Consider the following 6,834-nt stretch of genomic DNA (forward strand, 5'->3'; position numbering starts at 1 on the left):
GTCAGAGTTAAACTTCCCACAGCAGCATTTTAACTGCTTCAGGCATTGTTGTTCAACGAGCATAAAGTACATAGTTTGTCCTGTATAGCAGAATCTCTCACAGCCCCGTCTCCTCCACCCGCTGCTTCATGCACAAAGTTGACAGTTGGTCAGCGAGACAAACTAGATAACACCATTAAAAGGAGTTTCTGCAGCTAGTTTTCTAACAACGCTGAGGATTTGATGGCTGAATTGTGGAGAACTGCAGCAAAGAGTGGGTTAAATAACTGGATTCGGCTGCAGATGAGCATATTTTAAAGGCTGTTTGCTGCAGGAACAGACTGAATGCAGATCTAGTGAGTCACAGAGCACTGTTAAACATAAAAGCAGCACCACTGGTGAGGACTAATGGGGAGACTAGACTGAAAACTGAGCTAAAGGTCGCTTTTTGATGTGAGCCTGTTTTTGCAGACTGAAATCTATTGTAAAATACAGTACATCCAATGCTGGTTTGCAGATCTACTGGTTTTCCACTATGTTTCAGGTAAGATAGTGCAGTTGGTGCTCCAGTATGTTCATCTTAAAAAGTTGACTTGTTATGTTGCAAATTTAGATTTTTAGACAAGTTAGCAAGGCTAAAATGGCCGACGTGACGTATTTGAGCAATGAAGCCAATACATTGCCAACTGGTTTGCCTCAAAGTCCCAATTAAAAAGAGTTAATGCAACCCAAAGTAAAGCATCCAGAGATCTGTTAGTTTTTTCAAAGTAGCTTTTGAAGGTTTTCTCCATCAGCTGTGGAAATGACTTAATGTCACACATTTGATTTAATTACCATTTCAAGCTGTTCTCATGTTATCTGTTTAAAGAAAGGAAAGAAAAGGGTTTCTATGTTGCCAAAACACACACAAGAAAGACTGTTTTCATTTAAAGCTGCAGTCTGCAACTCTTTTTCAAGCATAATGCCTGGAACTGTCCGGGGATTCTGAAAGTAGTACATTAAATACCCCAATACAAAAAAAAATGAGTTCTCTAGGTCCCCTATATGTCCCGCTAGGTCCCTCCAAAGCCAGCAGGTTTGTTTACAAAATTGCAGACCGGACCGGTAAAAGGTAACCAATCCGGTTTACGAGCTGGGCTCTGCTGCCTGTCAATCACCGATTGTGCACGCGCGATACAAGGTAGGCTCGTCCCCACACTTATTTATCTGGACTATTGAACTTCATTACGGGCTAGTCTACTTACTGTGTCTTCCATGATCGCAAATGACAGGTGAGTTGATGACTGAGGAGTCGTGTACGCGCATCTGGCGTGCACGTCTACGTGCACGAGTTCTCATGTGTTTTGAAGGGGCGGGACAGGAAGTTGAATAACTTTTTATTTTTCGGTTAAAAAATAAGCATTTCTTGCATTTTGCGACTACGGAGGTCACCGTTTTCAACTTCAAGCGTTCTGATAGATCATGTAAACTCTTAAAATGCCAAAAAGTAGGACTTTACGTATGACAACAACAAATCTTGCAGACTGCAGCTTTAACTTAAATTCAATAAAACATTCCACATCTTAATGTTTTACTGGCTTTATTATTGATTAAATCGTTTGCAGCGTTCCTATTAATTAAAATGCATACATTGCTATGAAAATTTAACATTAAGCATTATACAGAGGCATAAATCAGGCTCCTAACTACCAATAGATGGAGACAAACATTTAAAACTGATAAAAATATATCACATGAATGAAAAGCAAATCTCAAACCCAAATGAATCCCAAAGAAGATATATATTCAGCTGAGGATATTTAATTGATATAAGTGTAAAATGTGTAGTTTTAACATTTAACTCACATTCCAAGATTAACCCTTTTTATTAGTCTAAATGCATTAACTTGAACAACATCTGCACATCAATCAGTTCAATTCATACTCAGTTATTAGCAGAATCTTAACAGTTAGTGAAGTTCACAAACCAGCTCTGTGGTGAATGGGCCAGGAAACGCTTTTCCACAATAACTGCAATTTGACTGTGAAGAGATTTTATAACCACATGGACACATCCACTGCAGCTGGGTGCTGTTCTGAGCATTTGAATACCTCCACTGCAGCTGGGTGCTGTTCTGAGCATTTTTCTTCCCCAGACGGACAAAGGGGACCAGGTCCCTGTTGTTGAGGCTCATCTCAAGTGTGATTATTTCCTCCCTCTGGTACTGTCCAGTTCTGCTGAAGAAGGACAGCGTGGAAGCAGTAGAGTTCCAAAACACCTCCACTGTTTCAGGTATTGGTGCATCCTTCCCCGGATGTGAGAGTAATTTAGACAAAACCCTGAGATGGTGATGTCTGACCAATTTAGACATGCGGTTTCGCACTCCCATACCTCCTGCATCGGTCCTGACATCATCCTCCGTCATCACACAGCTGAGGCGGTTATCTTCACAGTGCAGCCCGTAGACGGGTCCATTCTGCAGGTTCTGTGCATACTGCTTATCACACAGTCCAACCATCCAGTCAGACTCTTTGGTGAGACTGATGCTCCACCTCTGTAAGTTAGGAGCTGACTGTGTGCTGCCAATGAGAAGAGTGGCAGAGCATGGTCCCAGCCAGCTGTCGTAGAACACCTTCCTCTTGTCTTTGGACAGTGAAATGCTGGAAACAGAATTCTGTGGTTCAAAGATCAGATCTGAACCAGTGGCACCGAGCTCCTGGTGGTTTTCAGGGTCAACCAGGGTCAGCAATGATCCCCAGAAGTGGGACGCTTGCATCACCATCTTCTCACCGTTCTGTCTGATCTCCTCCATCAGTTTGTCACAGTCGTCTCCCGGCTCCAGCCCTCTTCTCAGATCCACAGCGTTGGCCTTCTCCAAATCCTGATGCACCTGAGAATACATCTGCAGGAATCTGAAGGTGTCCTTCTCGTTCTGGGCTGCCTGCATGCTGCTCCTGCTGGTTCTGATGGACGCCATGCGAGCAGAGACTGAACTCTGCACACTGGTCAGAGAAATATCTCGCAGCTTAGTCACTGCCTCGAGGAGACGAACACTACAGCGACCCACCTTTTCTCTTTCACTCTTCTCCCACTTTTCCAGACCCACATTCTCATCATCGGTTTTCTCCTGTAAAGCCTGCTGCTCAGCTTTGAGTTTCTCCACGAGCTCCTTGTGGGCTGTGGAGAAAGTCTTCATATTGTGTAGGCGGTGCTGGTCTTCGATGGCGCAGGAGACACACACACAGGTCATGTCGTCCAAGCAGTAGTACTCCAGGAGTTTTCCATGCTGAGGACACTTAGTGTTGCCATCCAAAGCCACGGGTTCAGTCAGAGGATGAGTCTGCAGTAACACGGGGGTGGTCAGGTGGGCCTGAAGGTGCTGGACGCACATGGAGATCTCACATTTCATGCAGGTCTTCCGTGCTGGTTTCCTGTCCTCGTCCGTGCACATGTCGCAGAGAATAGTTTAAGGATCCGTTTGCATGTTGTCAGACATGTTTTCAAAAGCAGGAAAAATGGAAAAAATCCTTGAATTGGTGTCTCTGTTCGCTCGGTGTTTGCTCTGACAGTTCAAGTCCTCTGCAGTTTCATTTCCTGGGAAATGAACAGTCCACAGTGAGAGCAAATACCTTTTATGGCAGTTTATTGTAGTTTCCCTTGATAAGCATTACAGTATCTCACCACAGGCAAAATCAACGTGCAATTGCAAATATAAATGCAACCTTTATCCTAAGACACTTTGACATTCCTAGTGTTTTGTAGAAAGAGGTCATGTAAATAATCAGCATAGGTTGTGCCAATACAAGCCAAATAAATTAAATCCTTGTTGTCTGAGCCATTGTGCATGTTCATGGATAATTATTAATTTGGTGGTACTGTCACACCCAGAGAATTGCAGGACACATGAGCAGGTGATGTTAATCCAAAGCTTTTATTTCGGAGGAACAAGGTTGTCCAAACTCTCCAAGAGAGAACAAAAAGGACTATATATAAGTTATCAATAATTACATATACTTCTCCCAAAATGAGAGAAGTATATCTATGAAAAGTTATAAAAATAATAATCACTCCACTGAGGAGGAAAAAACAAAGGCTTTGAAACTTTGTACTTTAAACTAATAATCACTCATGCTACAGAGGAAAACAAAAAACCTCCCCTGTAAAAATAGGAGGCACTAGGGTATGAAACTTTACTTAGAAACAAAAGATCACTCCACTCGGAGGAAAAAGCAATAATGCTATTAAACTGCTCTTTTACAAGGCTATGAATACAAAAGTTATCAAAAAACAAAAACTCTCTTAGCGAGATCAGAACTGTGGCATGGAACATGGACTTAGGTTTGTAAGAAGGCAAGAGTGAAGTACGTTGGCTACAACAAACACGACACACTGGCACAAGACAAGGGGAGACATCCACTCTTATACACACAGGGTTAACGGGGAACAGATGGAATCACTCATGCGACAATCAGACTGGAACACGAAAGGAAGGGCAAGTGACCTGAAACGAGAGGGGAGTTAATCTTTCAAAATAAAACAGGAAGTGACGAGACATGACAAAAAACCCACTTGACCTCACCGCGGTGTGACAGGTACATGGACAGATGGCATTTATTGGGACTCACATGGGAAAACAAACAGGATCGTGTGGTCATCCATCTGTTGAGTTATAAATCAGCAGTCTTGCAAAAGTTTGGCTTGAATGTTGAACATGGGTCTAAACTAATTTCTCCTCAGCCTGGTCATCTCTAGTGATAGTGACCAAACCTTTTCATTGAGGTTGGCCTATTCTTTGGCCCATGCAATCATTTCCCCTACAGAATTGTAGATTATGTTGATGGTTGACCTGGCAACCATCCCCATCTTCCTATAAAAAGGACATGACGTTGAGGGGCCTGGGGAATGCTGGGTATTACGTATTGTTGTTCAGGAGCCAAGAGTGAATAAAGTTTTTTTTGGACTGTTTACAATAGCCGGTCGTCTTTACACTCTTTTACACGTCTTTACACTCTTCTACATGGTGTCAGAAGTCAGCCTCTGTGGAATATGGCCCAAGCACTTCGACAAATAGACCCCCTCGTCTTCGACGAAAATGTTGCTGACAACTGGATGAAGTTCAAACGTGAGTGGCGCATATACAGCAATGCCGGTCTATCGACAGCTAGCAAGAAAGTGAAGGCATACACGTTCCTCAACCTAGCCGGACCCGATGCTCAAGACAAATTTGACACTTTCACGTTCGAAGGGAACGAGGATGCGGAGGATCCCGACACACTGGTAAAGAAATTCGAAGAGATTTGCCTGCCCGTAAAAAATGTTATCATGGATAGACACGCATTCAACTCTGCTAATCAGAAACCGCACGAGACTGTACAATCGTATGTTGCCACGTTGAAAACTCTCGCCAAGAAATGTGAATTTGGCACGTTGCATGATGAACTGATTAGAGATAGATTAGTGAGTGGTATCCAAAATGACACTCTCCGTGCACTGCTGCTAAAAGAAAAGGGACTGACATTGAACTCAGCAATTGAAATGTGCATGCTTCACGAACAATCTGAAAAGGGTAACAAAGAACTGAGACAAGGTGCCCTCTCCAAAGACACAAGGAAGGATGAGGAGGTTTGTGCCATGCAGTATCGCCCCTGCTCAAACTGTGGTGGACAGCACCCGTCTGAACGCAGCAGTTGCCCGGCTTTTAACAAGCGTTGCAATACATATGGCAAATGGAACCATTTTTCAAAATGCTGCAGATCAGGCAAACCACGCACGTACAGCAGACCTGGACAAGGACCATCACAGGCAAGTGGACCTACTGCTTATCGCACGGGGGGAAACACACACAGGATAAGTGAGCTCAACACACAATTTGCAGAAGAGCCAGCGGATTTGTTCTATTTTGAAAGTGTGGAAACATCAACTGAGAGGGGTGAGATATTTGCCGTCCTGTCAACATTGCACTCTGAAAAGCAACTCAAGGTGAAGATAGACACAGGTGCTCGTTGTAATGTACTATCCATGGTCACTCTCCTGCACATCAACCCAAATGCCCACATTGACAGTAGCCATGTGATCAATCTCGTGGCCTATGGAGGTCAGGTCATAAAGACTGTTGGCATCACTAATGTTAATTTTACGTGTGGGACACTTCAGTTTCACGTTGTGGACAGCAATGTGAAACCATTACTAGGTCTCATCGACAGTGTAAAGTTCGGCTTCGTGCACCTGGGGTCAAATGTACACTCTCTCCAACAGGAGGCGCCAGAGCTCACAGAATACAACGATCTGTTTGACTGTCGTACCATAGGCAAGCTACCTGTAGTGTATCAAATGCGCCTGGACAGCTCTGTACACCTCACAATATGCGCCCCCAGACGGGTGCCACTGGCTACGAGAGACAAAATAATTGAAGAGCTTAACAGAATGACTAAGTTGGGGGTCATAACGCCTGTTCAGGAGCCAACTGAATGGGTATCCGCTATGGTCGCGGCATGCAAAAAAGATAATAGCATAAGGCTGTGTATTGATCCTGTTCACCTTAACAAAGTCCTCCTTCGACCACATCACCCCATGAAAACTGTAGACCAAGTGATCTCTGACATGCCAGTCGCCCGAGTGTTTAGCATTCTTGATGCAAAGTGTGGTTTTTGGCAAGTGCCACTCAGTGAGGAATCATCAAAGCTGACTACCTTCATGACCCCAGTTGGTCGCTATGCCTTTCTTCGCATGCCGTATGGAATATCGACTGGCAGTGAAGTCTTTCAGAGGTGCATGGAACAACTCTTTGAAGGCCTACCATGTGCAACTGTGGTTGATGACATACCAGTCTGGGGCCGCACGAGTGAAGAACATGATGTGCGCCTTCGCCAGGTAAT

The 6,834-nt window shown here is 44.0% G+C and overlaps 1 pseudogene; it reads right to left on the reverse strand.

Moving 5' to 3' along the window:
- Positions 1-1,928: 1,928 nt before the first annotated feature.
- Positions 1,929-3,455, reverse strand: LOC142369523 (uncharacterized; annotated as a pseudogene).
- Positions 3,456-6,834: the final 3,379 nt, after the last annotated feature.

The sequence above is a fragment of the Odontesthes bonariensis genome, chromosome 19, assembly GCF_027942865.1.
Source record: "Odontesthes bonariensis isolate fOdoBon6 chromosome 19, fOdoBon6.hap1, whole genome shotgun sequence".
NCBI classification, from domain to species: domain Eukaryota; kingdom Metazoa; phylum Chordata; class Actinopteri; order Atheriniformes; family Atherinopsidae; genus Odontesthes; species Odontesthes bonariensis.